This window comes from Dipodomys merriami, unplaced genomic scaffold, assembly GCF_024711535.1.
Source record: "Dipodomys merriami isolate MVZ:Mamm:240054 unplaced genomic scaffold, mDipMer1.0.p SCAF_28, whole genome shotgun sequence".
In the NCBI taxonomy this organism is placed as follows: Eukaryota; Metazoa; Chordata; class Mammalia; order Rodentia; family Heteromyidae; genus Dipodomys; species Dipodomys merriami.
The window spans coordinates 19,426,748-19,444,454 of record NW_027204270.1 but is presented as its reverse complement, the minus strand read 5'-3'; the positions used below and the strand labels follow the sequence as shown (position 1 = coordinate 19,444,454).

Below are 17,707 nucleotides of genomic sequence, written 5' to 3'. Positions count from 1 at the left end.
ACACACACACACACACACACACACACACACACACACACACACACACACACACACACACACACACACACACACACACACACACACACACACACACACACACACACACACACACACACAACTGGGACCCCTCCATTTAAATTCCTCAAAATTAACACATGGAAGCAATCTTATCTTTTGTTAAAGAAGGAAGGAAAGGAGGGAGGGAGAAAATAATCTTTCTAAACTGCACCACTCAAAGTGAGAGGTGACCTGCAAAGGTCCAAGGAGAGCTTGGTTTCTCTATGCTTGGCCAATGCAATGGGTATAGTTTTTGCTTATTCAAGGAAGGCACAGTGAGCCAATCCTTCCTTAAGAAGCAACATGTCGGGCTGGGAAGGTGGCTCAGTGGTAGAGCGCTTGCCTTGCATGCTTGAGGCCCTAGGTTCGATTTCTCAGCACCACATAAGCAGAAGAAAAAAAGCCGGAAGTGGCGCTGTGGCTCAAGTGGTAGAGCGCTAGCCTTGAGCTGAAGAGCTGAGGGACAGCACCCAGGCCCAGAGTTCAGGCCCCATGACCGGACCCAAAAAAAACCCCAAAAAACAAAAAAACAATATGTCGGGTTGGGAAGGTGGCTCAGTGGTAGAGCGCTTGCCTTGCATGCCTGAGGCCCTGGGTTTGATTCCTCAGCACCACATAAGAAAAAAGAAAAAAGCCGGAAGTGGCGCTGTGGCTCAAGTGGTAGAGCGCTAGCCTTGAGCTGAAGAGCTGAGGGACAGCGCCCAGGCCCAGAGTTCAGGCCCCACGACCGGACCCCCCAAAAAAAAACAAAAAAAAAACAAAATGTCTTGCCAGGCACAGGTGGTTCATGTCTGTAATTCTAGCTACTCAGGAGGCTGAGATCTGAGGATCACAGTTGGAAGGCAGCTGGGCAGAAAAGTCCCTGTGAGACTCTTTATCTTCAACTAAAGTAGAGCTGGGGCTCAAGGTGATAGAGCATTAGCGTTAAGCAAAAGAGCTTAGGGATAGTGGCCTAGGCCCTAAGTTCAATACCTAGGACTAGCCAAAAAACAACAAAAAAAAGCATTTCTTTCCTAATGGCAGAGGAAAAACTGCTGAGCTTCCCAGTCTAATCTGTGACGATCATAGCTGCAAAAAACCAAAGGATTTTTTTTCTTTGGGTTTCAAATAAATGGGGAAAGTCTTCAATTACAGATCTGGTAGACATAGACACCTTGTCACAGATGTAAGCATGGGTCGGTCATTCAAAGGCAGTAAATCTTTTTAGTAAATCTTTTTCTTTCCTTTTTTTTTTTTTTTTTTTTGCCAGTATTGGCAATTGGAACTCAGGCCTAAGTGCTGCCTCTTTGCTTTTTTGCTCTGGGCTGGTATTCTACCATTTGAGCCACACTTTCACTCCCTGCTTTTTGGTGGTTCATTGGAGGTAAGAAGCATACAGACTTTCCTTACCTGGGCTGTCTTCAAACCATGATCCTCAGATCTCAGCCTCCTGAGTCATTAGGGTTATATGTGTGAGCCATCAGCGTCCTACCTGAGTCAGTCTTAATAAATGGTAGCTCTTCATTTGTGGTGGAGCCAAGCGCTTGCTTGCACAAGTCCTGTAGATAGTACCTCTCACCTACATGTGGTTATGGATCACCACCTCCTTTGTATGCCAGTTTCAGACACCTGCCATGATTCTTGCATTGTGAAGTGCATTACATTTTCAAAATCAGTCGCTACTTCTAATTGGAATCAGATGGGTTGGGGAAGTGAGGTTGAGGACTAGAAGTTTTTTTTTTTTTTTTTTTGGGTCCGGTCGTGGGGCCTGAACTCTGGGCCTGGGCGCTGTCCCTCAGCTCTTCAGCTCAAGGCTAGCACTCTACCACTTGAGCCACAGTTCCACTTCCAGCTTTTGTCTTTTTGCTTATGTGGTGCTGAGGAATCGAACCCAAGGCCTCAGGCATGCAAGGCAAGCGCTCTACCACTGAGCCACCTTCCCAGCCCCGAGGACTAGAAGTCTTGAGGTCAGACTTGCCCTTGAATATCAACTTCACCCAAATTCCTGAGAGTTGCTTTGTCTGTTTTCTCCCTCGTCCTAGTAAGATGGTCTTACTGGTCATTTTTTTTCTTTCTTTTTTTTTTGCCAGTGTGGGGCTCAAACTCAGACCCTGGGTGCTGTCCCTGAGCTTTTGTGCTCAAGGCTAGCCACCTGAGCCATAGCTCTACTTTGGTTTTTTTTGGTGGTTTACTGGGGAGCTCTCCTGCCCAGATTGGCTTCAAAACATGGTCTTCAGATCTCAGCCTTCTAAGCAGCTAAGATTTCAGGTGTGAACTACTGGTGCTTGACACATTTTTTTAAAGGATGTTGCATTAAAAAAAATGAGGTATATTGTATATTACTGTATTTTCAAGGAGTATTTCTGAACTTCAGTTTGATTGTACGTTCGGGAAAATACACAGACACTAAGAGTATAGCTGAATAAGTTTTCATATAGTGAACAACACCCAGACTGAGAAAGACATCCTTCTTGTGTCCCCAGCTATGTTCTCAAGGTCACCCACTACCCACGCAGTGCTGTTGAGTCCAGCTACTTTTCCACTTAGACATTGCTGTGGAAACATACTTTGTAACTCCAGAAAGATGAAATACTGGCTACCCCACCTAAGTCCCAGGACCTGTGTTCTCAAATGGAGATAGCATCCATGGGTGCTAGAGAGTTTGATAGTACAACTGAATGAAAATAGTAACAATGCAAAGTAAGCTCAAGCCATGTGGTGTCATACAGTCCTGTAATTCTAGCACTCAGGAGGCTGAGGCAGGAGAATTGACAATTCAAGTCCAGTGTTCATCTCAGCAGCACATATATAAAATTAGAATGATACAAAGAAGATAAGCAAGGTGCTGTGCAGAATGGTATATAAAAGTTTCTGCTTGGCGCCGGTGGCTCACGCCTGTAATCCTAGCTACTCAGGAGGCTGAGATCTGAGGATCAAGGTTCAGAGCCAGCCCGGGCAGGAAAGACCGTGAGACTTCTATCTCCAATAAACCACTAGAAAACTGGAAGTGGCGCTGTAGCTCAAGTGGTAGAGCGCTCGCCTTTAGCTGAAGAGCTGAGGGACAGCACCCAGGCCCAGAGTTCAAGTCCCATGACCGACAAAAAAAAAAAAAAGTTTCCATATTTAAAACAAACGAATAAAAAAGCTGGGTGCTGGTGGTTCATACCTGTAATCCTACCTACTCAGAAGGCTGAGATCTAAGGATTGTGGTTTAAAGCCAGCCCAGGCAGGAATGTCCATGAGACTCTTAGTTCCAATTAACCACCAGAAAACCAGAAGTGGAGCTGTGGCTCAAGTGGTAGAGTGCTAGCTTTGAGCAAAAGAAGCTCAAGGACAGCACCCAGGCCCAGAGTTCAAGCCCCATGACCGACAAAAAAAAAAAGTCACCTTGGGCTATGTAGCAAGACTCTTATCTCCAAACAAACAAAAAGCTCTGTATGTTTTTGAAAGGAAGCTAATAGGAGAAACTACCCAGGTGCTGCTAAAGAAGCTCACAGTTACTGTGTTGGTAGTAGAAATGTATAGCACAAGGACAGAGATGGCATTTTATTATATTCATTTTATGTATGAATGTTTGTAGGTATGTGTGTGTGTGTATGAATGCTGGTCATGGGCTTGAACTCAGGGCCTGGGCATTGTACCTGAGCTCTTTTGCTCAAACCAAGCTACCACTTTGAGCAATAGCTCCACTTCTGGTTTTCTGGTAGTTAATTGGAGATAACAGTCTCATAGATAGGCTGGGAATGTGGCTTAGTGATAGAGTGCTTGCCTAGCATGCATGAAGCCCTGGTTTTGATTCCTTAGTATCACATAAACAGAAAAAGCCAGAAGTGGCCCTGTGGCCTCAAATGGTAGATTGCTAGTCTTGAGCAAAGGAAGCTCAGCGACAGTGCCAGGCCCTGAATTCAAGCCCCAAGACTGGCAAAAAAAAAAAAAAAGAGTTTCCTGCCCAGGCTGGCTTTGAACCACGATCCTCAGAGCTTAAGCCTCCTGAGTAGCTATGATTATAGGTGTGGGCCACTAGTATCCAGCTTTTTTTTTTTTTTGGGTCAGGTCGTGGGGCCTGAACTCTGGGCCTGGGCACTGTCCCTCAGCTCTTCAGCTCAAGGCGAGCGCTCTACCACTTGAGCTACCGCACCACTTCTGGCTTTTTTTTTCTTCTGCTTATGTGGTGCTGAGGAATCAAACCCAGGGCCTCATGCATGCAAGGCAAGCGCTCTACCACTGAGCCACCTTCCCAGCCCCTATCGCAGCTGTCTTTGTGCATGCCATCGGGCTGTAGAGCGAATGTGGACATTGTACATGCCATCACATGTCCAAGTATTCTGTCATTTGAAATATCACTGGGCGCCTTCCCTCAGCCCCTCGTGTTCCAGGCCTTAGGAAGGCCCCGTGAACTCCACTCTCATGGAGGTGGCAGTCTAGTAGAAGAGGAGTCAGTCAGTAGACAGAAACATCCTGCGCTGGATTCAGGTTGTGGCTGCTGTTGCACTGGTATCCAATAGAACACATGACAAATGCTTGGCCAGGGAAGTGAGCTTGGAGGGGGTGACCAGGGAAGACTTCCCTAAAGCAGTGGCAGTGTATGCAGCAAGGAGCACTGGCCAAGATGAGAGAAGGAAAATTATTCTAGGAAAACAGTAGCACCAGGCCTGGTGGTTCACACCTGACTCATGCCTGTAAGTCTAGTTATTGGAGAGGCTGAGATCTGGAGGATCATGGTTTGAGGCCATTCAGGGCACAAAAGTCCTTGATCCTCTTATCTCCAATTAACCAGCAAAAAGCTAGGCTGGACACATGGCTCAAGTGGTAGAACATCAACCAAGCAAATAAACCAAGCAAGGCCCTAAGTTTGAATCCTAGGATTCAGTGGTAGACAGAATGCAAAGTAACTGTCCCCTGTACCCCTCCCCTTTAAGCAGGACATATGAGCCATGAGAAAGTGGCAATGGTGCAGTGGCTGGGGGCATGCCAGCCCTCTCTAGTCATTGGGACAGACGCCATCCCAGAATCTAGGCTCTGAGAGGAAATTCTATTTCTGGCCGGTGAGCCCCCTCCGCAGGAGGCTCCCTGTGGACGGCTGGATGGCTGGGATGAGGCTGCAGCTGTTGCCCAGTCTGGCTAGCCAGGGCCGCTGAAGAGGCCACCCTGGGGAGTGGGCTTTCCCCATCTTCTTGCTCCTCCACACAGGTTAGCTCTGCCAGGACATTAAATTTAGCCAAGGCAGCTCATTCCTGCAGACAGCTCTGTCATGGGTCATTGGTTTTGGATGAGAATTACCTTGGCCATTTAGTTTAGATCAATAGTTTTGTTCTGTCTCGCTGCTGCTGGTGTGTGTGTGTGTGTGTGTGTGTGTGCGCGCGTGCACGCGCGCGCACACAAGCTGTAGGGGGAAGTTCTAAAAACCCCCAAGGATCTGAGTCACCAGGGCAGCAAAGACCCAAGCGACTTAATGCACATTTTCTAAAGAGAGCGTGTTCTCCCTGCTTCCTCTCCCTGAGGGTCTGAATTCTGTTTGAAGCCCATGACACTGTGGGCCTTCCCACCCCATCATAGAACATTCCAGGCCCTAGCTCTCAGGGCTGGGCCCAGCCAGGTGGAAAGGTTCTGCATCATGATTTGAGGCCAGGCAGGAACTCCTTTGCACCAGGCCTTGGAGTGAGCAGGTCACCTGCGGGCCGTGATGGGCTTCCTGGGCAACAGGTAGACCAAGGCCAACTGTCTGCGGTCAGGTGGAAGGCTGGCTCACTCTCTGGCTGGCTCTGTGGCGTTTCCTGTGGGTCTTCCTCAAAACTCATCCAGCTGGAGCCCAGTGCAGAAAGGAATTTCATGGGTAAAAAAATGGAAAATCTGCTCCAGCTGGCAGCATCGCTCAATCTGGAAATGTAACGTGTTGTGTAAGCAGGAGAGGAGTTAGAACTTGGAGTCTGGAAGTCATGGGGAGGGGAGGCTGGCATTTCTGGTCCCTTAGGCCCCTGGGTCGGTGCTTCTTCCCTTCCCTGATCTACAGTGCCCATCTCAGCCTCAGGATTCACCACCTTGGCAAGGGCATATTGCTGCCACTGCTGGCAGCATTCTGTTTTCAAGGGGCTCTCCTACATGGCCCTTGCAGCCTTCTGGTGGCATCTGAAACCTAGGCCTGTCCCTGAAGTAGGCAGCTGTGCCCAGAGCCAGTCCTCTGGAGAGGCCAAGCTAGGCCAGTGCTGGTTAGCTTAGGCGATAGTCTTCCCTGCCTCCTCTGCCTTGCCTAAGGCGTGGGTGTTCTGGAATTTCTGTGTGTGGCAGAACAAGGACAGCTTCTGGGAGAGTTCCTGAGGCTGGGTCTGAAAGTCAGGTCACTGTTCCTTCATTATTGTGACCACTCAAGTCCTGAAAAAGGTCCTCCTCCACCCCACTTTCTTGCTCCGTGTGTGTGTGTGTGTGTGTGTGTGTGTGTGTGTGTGTGTGTGTGTGAGAGGGAGAGAGAGAGAGAGAGAGAGAGAGAAAGAGAGGGAGAGAGAGAGAGAGAGGGAGATCTTCCTTGGTTTTTCTACTTGTGGCTAGTGCCATACTCATTAATTGGAGCTAAGAATCTGATGGACTTTCTTGCTGGGCTGTCCTTGCACTGTGATCCTCAGATCTCTGCTTTCTGAGCAGCTAGGATTACAAATGTAAGCCCCTAGCAGCTGGCAAACATCTCCTCTCTTGTAGCCAAAGAGGTAGCTGGCTCTGCCACAGGGACAGTCTCCCCATTTTGCATATTTGCTCCCCTTACTTTTTTTTTGTTGTTGTTGGTAGTCATGGGGCTTGAACTCAGGGCCTGGACATAGTCCCTGATCTCTTTTTGCTCAAGGCTAGTATTCTATCACTTTGAGCCATATCACCACTTTTTTTCTTTGTCGGTTGTGGGGCTTGAACTCTGGGCCTGGGTGCTGTCCCTAAGCTCTTCACAACTCAAGGCTAGCACTCTACCACTTGAGCCACTGCACTACTTCTGGCTTTTTCTATGTATGTGGTGCTGAGGAATTGAACCCATGGCCTCATGCATGCCAGGCAAGCACTCTACCACTGAGCTATCTTCCCAGCCCCACTTTTCTGGTGATTAATTAGAGCTAAGATTCTCATGGACTTTCCTGCCTGGGCTGACTTTAAACTTTGATCCTCAGATCTCAGCCTCCTAAGAAGCTAGAATTACAGGTGTGAGCTATCAGCACCCGGCTCCCCTTGCTTATAACGGAAAACACTATAGAATTGCACAAGGAAGAAAGTGTTAGTTTCCCATAACCCCCTTCTCCATGGATAGCTATGTGTGAGCACAGCACAGGGAAATCCACAGAAATCCCCCACTGGTTTCTGGGAGTCTTTCCTAATTGTTCATGTAATTTGATGAAAGTTCTTTGTTTCTACGGTTCTCAGCTGCTCAAACATGTTGAGAGTAAGGGAATCTCCCACCATCTGCACATACACGCGCACACACACACAAGCACACACACACACGCACACACACAAACACACACACCCCACCCATGTCCACAAGCCCTTACACACACACACACACACATACACCCCACCCATGTCCACAAGTCCTTACACACACATGCCTGTGCACACACACACACACACACACCCCACCCATGTCCACAAGCCCTTACACACACATGCGTGTGCACACACACACACACACACACACACACCCCACCCATGTCCACAAGCCCTTTCCCAGTCAGTGACAGCATAACTGGCAGGGCTGGCTCCTGCTGCCTATTTTAGTGCACAGGGAAATGATGTCATGATGTCTAGGAACATCTAGTCATAAAGCTCATAAGGTGCAGAACTGGGCTCAGGACCATTTTTCCAGTTCCTACTTTCTCATTTCTCTGTTTCTATAATGTCCAGTCATTCAGAAAGTGACCTATGCATTTGACATCTTTGTTGACTGAAGATTGTGCACTGAACCAATCCTGGGAAGCCTCTATCCTGAGGACTTAACATTCTAGAAAAAAAGATATTAAGCAGCTAGGTACTGGTGACTCATGCCTCCTAGCTACTCAGGAGGCTGAGATCTGAGGATCGTGATTCAAGGACAGACAAAGCAGGAAAGCCCATGAGATTTTTTTTTTTTTTTGTCGGTTGTGGGGCCTGAACTCTGGACCTGGGCGCTTTCCCTCAGGTCTTCAGCTCAAGGCTAGCGCTCTACCACTTGAGCCACAGCGCCACTTCCAGCTTTTTCTGCTTATGTGGTGCTGAGGAATTGAACCCAGGGCCTCATGCATGCAAGGCAAGCACTCTACCACTGAGCCACCTTCCTAACCCCCCCCCCTTTTTTTTTTAAGTATAACTTGCCAGGTGCTGGTAGCTCACACCTATAATCCTAGCTACTCAGGCTGAGATCTGAGGCTCATGGTTCAAAGCCAGCCCAGGCAGGAAAGTCTGTGAGACTCTTAGCTCCAAAAAAAACCACTAGAAAACCGGAAGTGGCGCTGTGGCTCAAGCAGTACAGTGCTCACCTTGAGCTGAAGAGCATAGGGACAGCACCCAGGCCCAGAGTTCAAACCCCATAACTGACCAAAAAAAACTTTTCCCCAGAAGACAGTTGTGCAGTCCTTAAGGATCCAGCCCCTTCCATGGGTTTTGGTGGAGGTTGGGGGCAGCCCCAGTGTGTGTAAATCAGGGTGGAAGTGTTGGGGCTTTCTGGGCATCACAAGATCAATTGCTGCCCATCCTGCGCTGAATGGCACAGCTCACACAGTAATGGAGCTTTGCATAGAGTTGGGGAAGCCCAGAAGCTTCCTGAGTAGAGGCTACAGCCCCTACTGTGCTCTGAATGACAAACTTCGTAATGGCCTTGGCGCTGGACACACATTGGGTGCAATTTGTACAGTGATTAGGTTGCACGTGGTCTCGGCCCTTTGTGGCTCAACTGTTGTTCCTTCTTTTTTTTTTTTTTTCATCATCTTGGGCTCGAGGACAAGAGAGAGCCATGAGATTCTTATCTCCAATTAACCACCAGAAATCCAGAAGCAGAGCTGTGGCCCAAGTAGTAGAACACTAGCCTTGAGCAAAAAAATTTCAGGGACAGTGCCTAGTCCCTGAGTTCAAGCCTGAGGAGCAGCACACACACACAGACATGAGAGGCATCCGTTGGAGATTACAGTAGATAGGATGTACCCCACATTCCCCCATAGTGCTTTGATAATTATGGCTGGTGATGGTAGGAAGTTTCCTTCACACTCCTTCACCTGTTAGTATTTGTAGCTCATCTAGTGTCCCACAGTGCTGCCAGGGCCTGGGAATGGAGGTGGGGTCCCTGCTGTGTCCCCTGGCCTAGCCCTGTGACAGACACTGAGACTTAGGTAGCCAATTTCCTTTAGCATCCTGCCACTGGGTGGGGGGAACACTAGGGGGTCACGTGGTCAGACAGCTGAGAGAGGAAAGGGGAAGTGAAAGAGGAATACAGAAGCAGCCAAATGCCCAGCTTTCAAAGACTGACCTAAATGAGGCTTAAAGAAATCTCAGCCTCCTGCCAGGGCTCCCATAGCACTTCGGGGGAGTACTCAGGGTTTCTGCCAGCCCCTGCCTCCTGCCCAGCCATGGGAGCATAGAGTAGGTTGGCTGTGCTGGTGATCCCTCAGACGTTGGCTGCTTCTTGGCTTCTGGTGTCTGCCCAGGGACCTGTTGGCAGAGCCTCTCACTACCACTGTCAGAGGCACCCCAGGTCAGAGGCAAGCTCTAATTGCAAGATAGAAGAACGGTGCCATCTTGAGGGTTGGGCACTCCTTCCTAGAATAGGGGTAATAACTCTTTCCTTTGATTTTTTTTTTCTTGTGCCAGTCCTGGGGCTTGAACTCAGGGCCTGAGCGTTTACTGGCCATGACCTTTTGTGCTCATGCTCTACCACTTGAGCCACAACTCCACTTCTGTCTTTTTGATAGTTCATTGGAGATAAGAGTCTCACAGACTTTTCTGCCCAGGCTGACTTTAAACCTTGATTTTCAGATCTCAGCCTCCTGAGTAGCTAGAATTGCAGGTGTAGCCACTGGCACAAAACTTTGATTTTATTTTGTTTTGTTTTGCCAGTCTTGGGGCTTGAACTCAAGGCCTAGGCACTGTCCCTGAGCTTCTTTTGCTCAAGGCTAACACTCTACCACTTGAACCACAGCAGCATTTTGTTTATGTGGTACTGAGGAATGGAACCCGAGGCTTCATGCATTCTAGGCAAACACTTTACCACCAAGCTACATTCCCAGCCTTTTGTTTGATATTTATTTGCTTATTTTACAGTGCTAGGACCAAACCCAGGGCCTTGCCTGCAGGCATGCAATCCACAGTGCTGTTATCTCTAGCCCATGGTTTGAGAAACCATATTCTGTGAAATTGTCCAATTAAACTGGCCTGCCCAATCATCATTGCTCTATACCACAAAGAAAGTGCAGAAAGATGAAATCCAGGGGGCTGGGAAGGTGGCTCATTGGTAGAGCCCTTGCCTTGCATGCATGAGGCCCTGGTTTCAATTCCTCAGCACCACATAAGCAAAAAGCCGGAAGTGGCGCTGTGGCTCAAGTGGTAGAGCACTAGCCTTGAGCTGAAGAGCTGAGGGACAGTGCCCAGGCCCAGAGTTCAGGCCCCACGACCGGACCAAAAAAAAAAAAGAAAGAAAGATGAAATCCATGCACCGTTCTAGCCTTGATGCTTCTCTTTTTCCCCTGGTTATAGAATTGACTCTTGTGTCAGGTGGCAAATATTGGTCAAGAAGCCCAAACTTACTGGGCACCTGTGGCTCATGCCTGTGATCCTAGCTACACAGAAGGCTGAGATCTGAGGACCATGGTTCGAATCCAACTCAATAGGAAAGTCTTATCTCTAACCACCAAAAGGAGCTGTAAGTAGAGTTGTGGTAGAGCACTAGGCCCAGAGTTCAGGCCCCATGACTGACAAAAAAAAAAAAGAAAAAGAGTCTCATGAGCCAGGTGCTGGTGGCTCATACCTGTAATCCTAGCTATTCAAGAGGCTAAGGATTACTGTTCAAAGCCAGACCCTGCAGGAAAGTCTTTAGACTCTTATCTCTAATAAATCACCAGAAAACCAGAAGTAGAGCTGTGCCTCAAGTGGTAGAGTGCTAGCCTTGAGCTGAAGAGCTGAGGGACAGCGCCCAGGCCCAGAGTTCAAGCCTCATGACCTACCAAAAAAAAAAAGAGCCGGGCGCTGGTGGCTTGTGCCTGTAATCCTAGCTACTCAGGATGCTGAGATCTGAGGATCGCGGTTCAAAGCCAGCCCAGGCAGGAGAGACCGTGAGACTCCTATCTCCAATAAACCACCAGAAAACTGGAAGTGGCTCTGTAGCTCAAGTGGTAGAGCGCTCGCCATGAGCTGAAGAGCTGAGGGACAGGGCCCAGGCCCAGAGTTCAAGCCCCACGGCCGACCAAAATAAACAAAAAAAAAAAAAAAAAAAAGAGAGAGAGAGAGGGAGAGAGTCTCAGGCCCAGGATGGCTTTGAACCACATTCCTCAGATCTCAGCCTCCTGAGTAGCTAGGATTACGGATGTGAGCTACTAGCACCTGGCTGAAAAAAAGTTTTTTTGTTTTTGTTTTTGGTCGGTCGTGGGGCTTAAACTCTGGCCTGGGCACTGTCCCTGAGCTCTTCAGCTCAAGGTGATCGCTCTACCGCTTGAACCACAGCACCTCTTCCTGTTTTTGAACAGTATATTGGAGATAAGAGTCTCACAGACTTTCCTGCCCGTACTGGCTTTGAATCATGATCCTCAGATCTCAGCCTCCTGAGTAGCTAGGATTACAGGCATGAGCCACTGGCGTCCGGCTGAAAAAATGTTTTGAGAGCCCATCTTCAGCAATAAAAAAGCTGGACACTATGTATACCTCTGTTTTCCAAGCTACTAGGGAAGCATAAGTAGGATTATAGACCAGGCTAGCCCAGGCAAAATTTGAGACCCTGTTCAAAAAAATAACAAAAGCAAAAAAGTCCCAGGGGTCTGGTTCAATAGGTAGAGTATGAGGCCCTGAGTTCAAATCCCAATACTGCAAGAAAAATAGAAGTAAAAAGTCCACAGAGTGCTGGGAAAGTGGCTCAGTGGTAGAGTGCTTGCCTTGCATGCATGAGGCCCTGGGTTCGATTCCTCAGCACCACATAAGCAGAAAAAGCCGGAAGTGGCGCTGTAGCTCAAGTGGTAGAGTGCTAGCCTTGAGCTGAAGAGCTGAGGGACAGTGCCCAGGCCCAGAGTTCAGACCCCACGACTGGCAAAAAAAAAAGTCCACAGACATAAAGTGTCTGACTCTGAGTTTCAGTTGAGCTTATTTAAGCATGGCTACTATGGATAGATTTTTTTTTGGGGGGGGGGGGTCAGTTGTGGGGCTTGAACTCTGGGCCTGGGCAATGCCCTTGAGCCTCTTTGTTTTCAAGGCTAGTGCTCTACCACTTGAATCACAGAACCACTTCCAGTTTTTGAGTAGTTAATTGGAGATAAGAGTCTCACGGGGATTTTTATACCCAGGCTGGCTTCGAACCACAATTCTCAGTTGTGAGCTTCCTGAGTAGCTAAGATTACTGGTGTGAGCCACCAGCGTCCAGCTTCAAATTACAGCTGCCTTTGACCCAACTGCTAGTGACTCACCTAGAAGAATTTTTGGTGTCAGCCATGGTAAGGGATATTGGAAGGAAGAGACAAGTCCAGAGGCCGGGCTGTGGCGGCTAGAGCCCTAATTACGATGCTCTGGGCGTTTCTAGGCTTGCTGGCGTGTGTCACCTGCACTTCCTCAGCTCACGTTGGCAAGACTGGTACAGTCTCGTGGGATCCCAGTCTTCTGGGATCTCTGTTGTCCTGGCTTTGAGGGAGTCCAGGATGGGCTGAGGGGGTCTCTCTGGGCCTGGTGAGAAGACCCCAGCAGTCAGGGACAGGAAAGTAACTTAGTCAATCTGGGGATGGTCTGGAAGCACGCCTTTGGGACAGAGGCTCCAGCATTCATGGGCTTTACTGTAGAACAGAGGCTCCAGCATTCACAGGCTTTACCACAGAACAATGTTTTTGTTTGTTTTGTTTTCCTTTGGTTTTCTCACTCTTGCTTGAGTGGCAAGCCTGGCCAATCAAGCTCTACCCCATCCACAACCTTGGTTTAAAATCAAGCCCTGCCACTGCCTCACTCTGACCTACTTCATGGGATTGCTGTGATGATGAAATGAAGTCACGCTTCTGAGTTGCCTCTTGTAAGCATTTGCAGGGCGTTGGGCCCTTTAATGGACATGCTCTTATCTACCTTCAAGACAGCCCTCAAGACACTGAAGAGTAAACTGGTATAAAAGATGGTAGCCAGGCGCTGGTGGCTCACGCCTATAATCCTAGCTACTCAGTAGGCTGAGATCTGAGGATCATGGTTCAAAGCTAGCCAAGGCAGGAAAGTCTGTGAAACTCTTATCTCCAATAAACAACTCAGAAAATCTGAAGTGGTGCTGTGGCTCAAGTGGTAGAGCGCTTAGCCTTGAGCTAAAGAGCTCAGCGCCCAGGCTCAGAGTTCAAGCCCCACAACTGACCAAAAAAAAAAAAAAAAGGATGGTAAATGAAGCCAAGCACCAGTGGCTCATGCCTGCAATCCTAGCTCAGGAGGCTCAGATGGATGGATCTTGGTTTGAAGTCAGCCTGAGCTGACTTGAAGTAACCACCAAAAAGCCAGAAATGGCAGTGTGGCTCAAATGGTAGAGCACTAACCTGAGTAAAAAAGCTAAGGGACAGCGACCAGTTCAAGCCCCAGGACCAGCATACACACAAAACAATGGAAAATGGTGTTTGTTTTACTGGGTCCATAAGTTCTGCCACTGTGGTCCTTATTCATGGGATGCTTGTTCCCCTTCCCCGCCTGCTGGTCCTGCTGGTCCTGCTGGTGTGGGAAGCACGGGAAGCAGATCACTGGCTGTGGGTGTTTGTTGACCTTGCTCTGCTGACTAGCTCCCAAAGTATGAGCTCAAGCTATCAACATAGCAATTCAGCAGGTTGGTGCATCGTTGATTCCCGGACCCTCTTTTTCTTCTTTCTGCTCCTTTGAAGATCAATGCAGGTTGTGGTGTTGATTCAGGATTTTCTTGTCCCCTGAGATGAGGGAGACCCTTTACCAACCTTGCCGTGGAGCCTTCTGGAAAAGACAGTGAGCCCAGCCACATGTAGCTGATGGGTGTTTGAGATGTGGCTGGTGCCACAAGAGCTGAAGTTTCAAGGTTGTTTAAGATTAATTTAAATAGTCATATGTGGCTTGAGGGTTCAAAGCAGTCCAATTCCAGAAAGGTTTTTTGTTTTGTTTTATTTTGTTTTGTTTTGCTTTGCTTTTGCTGGTCCTGGGGTTTTATCTCAGGGCCTGAACATTGTCTCTACTTTTGCTCAAAGCTAGCACTCTACCACTTGAGCCACAGTGTCACTTCTGACTTTTTCAGGGTAGTTTATTGAAGGTATGAGTCTGAGACTTGGGCTGGGAATGTGGCTTACTGGTAGAGTGCTTGTCTAGCATGCATGAAGCCCTGGGTTCCATTCCTCAGTACCACATCAACAGAAAAAGCCAAAAGTGGCACTGTGGCTCAAGTGGTAGAATGCTAGCCTTGAACACACAGAGGCTCAGGGATAGAGCCCAGGCAGAGAGAGGGAGGGAGAGAGAGACAGAGAGGAGAGGAGAGATAGGGAGAACTGGATAAATGGAGAAGGAGGAGATCCATGCACGCATGCTCCCAGTTAGGAAGACATGTGATTGCAAAGATGCCAGTTCTCCACCCAAATCTCTGCAGTCAGCAGTGTTATATAACACTGGGTACACACCCGGAAAAACTGCGTGAAATCTGATTAAGAAAGAACAGGCTAGAATAATCAAAACCACTTTTTTTTGAGGCTTCACACTTTCAATTCTCTTGCTTCAGCCTCTCAATGTTGGCATAACAGATGTGTACCACAACACTCAGCTCAAAATAGTTTTGAAGAAGGATAGGTGGATGGGGAGCTAGGGTAGTCTTGTATTCATATCAAAGTGCTGATAAAAGTGGCAATAATTGGGCAGGGAATGTGGCTTAGTGGTAGAGTGCCTGTCTAGCATGCATGACGCCCTGGGTTCCATTCCTCAGTACCACACAAACAGAAAAGGCTGGAATTGGCGCTGTGGCTCAAGTAGAGTGTTAGCCTTGAGCAAAAGAAGCTCAGGCACAGTGCCTAAGCCCTGAGTTCAAGCTACAAGACTGGTAAAATCAAAACAAAACACAAAAGTGGCAATAATTAAAAATGGGGCCGGGGCTGATACTGGAGTAGATAATAGACCAATCACATAGTCTAATCATGGATTAGTAGGAGAAACTGGGCCATTAATCAATATAGGGAAATCAGTATCCATCCAGAAGTTAATGAATATAAATTCTTGATGTCACAGATTAAGATCAAAATATAGCGGGCACTGCCAGCTCACGCCTGTAATCTTAGCTACTGAGATCTGAGGATTGCAGTTTGAAGCCAGCTGGGCAAGAAAGTCAGTGAGACGCTTATCTCCAATTAATCACAGAAAAAGCTGGAAGTGGTGCTCTAGTGCTAGCTTTGAGCAAAAGGAGCTCACAGACAGAGCCTAGGCCTAGAGTTCAAGGTCCAGGACTGGCAAAAAGAAAAAAAAAAAAAAAAGATCAAAGCATACAAAACAAACTGGACACTGGTGGCTCATGCCTGTAATTCCAGCTACTCAGGAGCTAATTCCAGCTACTTAGGCTTGAAGGCAGCCCAGGCAGACAAAACCTAGATTTTTATCTCCAATTAACCAGCAAAATGATAGAAGGAGATTTGTCTAAAGTGCTAGAGCACCTGCTTTGGGAGGGGCAGGTAGCTAAGCAAGAACATAAGACCCTGAGTTCAAGCCCCATTTCCAGCACACATAAAACAAAGTTGCATAGATACAAGCACCTCAAGCTACTGACAAGGGGGACTAGGAAGCAAGAGGTCTTCATGCTTGGTGTACCCTTTGTGATTGCTTTTCTTTGAAAAAAAAAAAAAAAAGGTTTTTCAGTAGTGGAGTTTAAACAAGGATTCATACTTCATCTTTACATCTTTAACAATAAGCAAATATGGTTTTATGTTTTGTGTTTTTTATTTGTTGTTTTTGCTAGTACTGAGATTTGTACTTAGGCCCTTGAACTTCCTTGTCTGGTGTTCTACCTTTGAGCCATGTCTCCAGACTGGTGTTTTTTTTTGGAGGGGGTGTCAGATTTTCTTCACCTGAGAAGAGTTAGTTCCTTCCTGGTCTATCACTTAGTGGAAAATCATTTTGAGGGATTTAATCACTTTCTTGTTTATAAATATATACGTATGCATGCATACTTTTCCTTGTTTCTCATGTTTTTGTTGTTTATAATCAAGAATGTGAAGCTGGGTGCAAGTGGCTGAGGCCTACAATACTACCTACTCAGGAGGCTGAGATCTGAGGATCACAGTTCAAAGACCAGGCAGGAAAGGCCATGAAAGTCTGATCTCCAATTAACCACCAAAAAAGCTAGAAGCGGAGCTGTGGCTCAAGTGGTAGAGTGCTATCCTTGGGCAAAAATCTCAAGGACAGCATCAGACCCTGAGTTCAAGCTCCAGAACCAGCACCAAACAGCTGCTGTTTACTTATTGTTTATTTAATTTATTTTGTGCTCCTGGGGTTTTTCCAGGGCTATCCATGCAATCTGAGCTATATTCCCAGCCTTGTTTTACTTTTTGTTTTTTTGCCAGTCCTGGGCTTTGAACTCAGGGCCTAGGCACTGTCCCTGAACTTCTTTTGCTCAAGGCTAGCACTCTACCACTTGAGCCACAGCACCACTTCTGGCTGTTTGTTTTGTTTGTTTTGTTGTTGTTGTTTTTGTTAATCATGAGGCTTGAAAGTTGTCCCTCATCTTGTCAGCTCAAGGCTAGCACTCTACCACTTGAGCCACAGTGCCACTTCCAGTTTTCTGAGTGGTTCATTGGAGATAAGTGTCTCACAGACTTTCCTGCCCAGGCTGGCTTTGAACTGTGATCCTCAGATCTCAGCTTCTTGAGTAGCTGGGATTACAGGCGTGAGCCACCAGCACCCAGCTTTCTGGCTTTTTCTGTTTATGTGGTACTGAGGAATTGAACCCAGGGCTTCATGCATGCTAGGCAAGCACTCTACCACTAATCCATATTCCCAGCCCCCTGTTTTACTTTTAAAATAAGGAAGTTGAACTTCACCAGTAAGGATCCTTCTAGCTCTAGGATCAACCTGAGATGCTCTGATCTCAGATTTTGAAATAAAAAAAAAAAGCAACTCAATTCAGGTTGTCCACTGAACACTACAGTGTGCATGTGTGCCCTTAGCCATTGCTAGGAGCCGGTGTGTGGGCATTGTGTGCTTATCTCTGTATTCTTGCAACTCTAGAAGACTTTGCCTCATCCACCTGCCTGGTAGGTAGGCAGAGGAGCCCTCAGGACCGAGGTCTGTCCCCAATCAGCAGGGTTGCTGGGCTTGTCTGGGCCACACAGAAGAGAGGCTGTTTTGTGTTGTGGGGGTTGAATGGTGGCCTCTCTCCAAGAGCACATGCTCGCTGGTGTGGCTGATGCCACTTGCCTCCTGTGCAGCCTTCCAGAAAACACGAGGACATAGTTGTCCCAGGAGCTCACACGACAAGTCAGGAAAGGTAGCAGCCAAGCAGGCCATGCTGATGTGAGCTAGGTGA

General features: G+C 47.7%; 1 protein-coding gene across 2 annotated transcripts in view; it reads left to right on the top strand.

Annotated features, from left to right (window-relative positions):
- The window catches only part of Plekhm2 (pleckstrin homology and RUN domain containing M2), a 38,124-nt gene that overhangs the window by 938 nt on the left and 19,479 nt on the right, over positions 1-17,707 (top strand). The window lies entirely within an intron of this gene.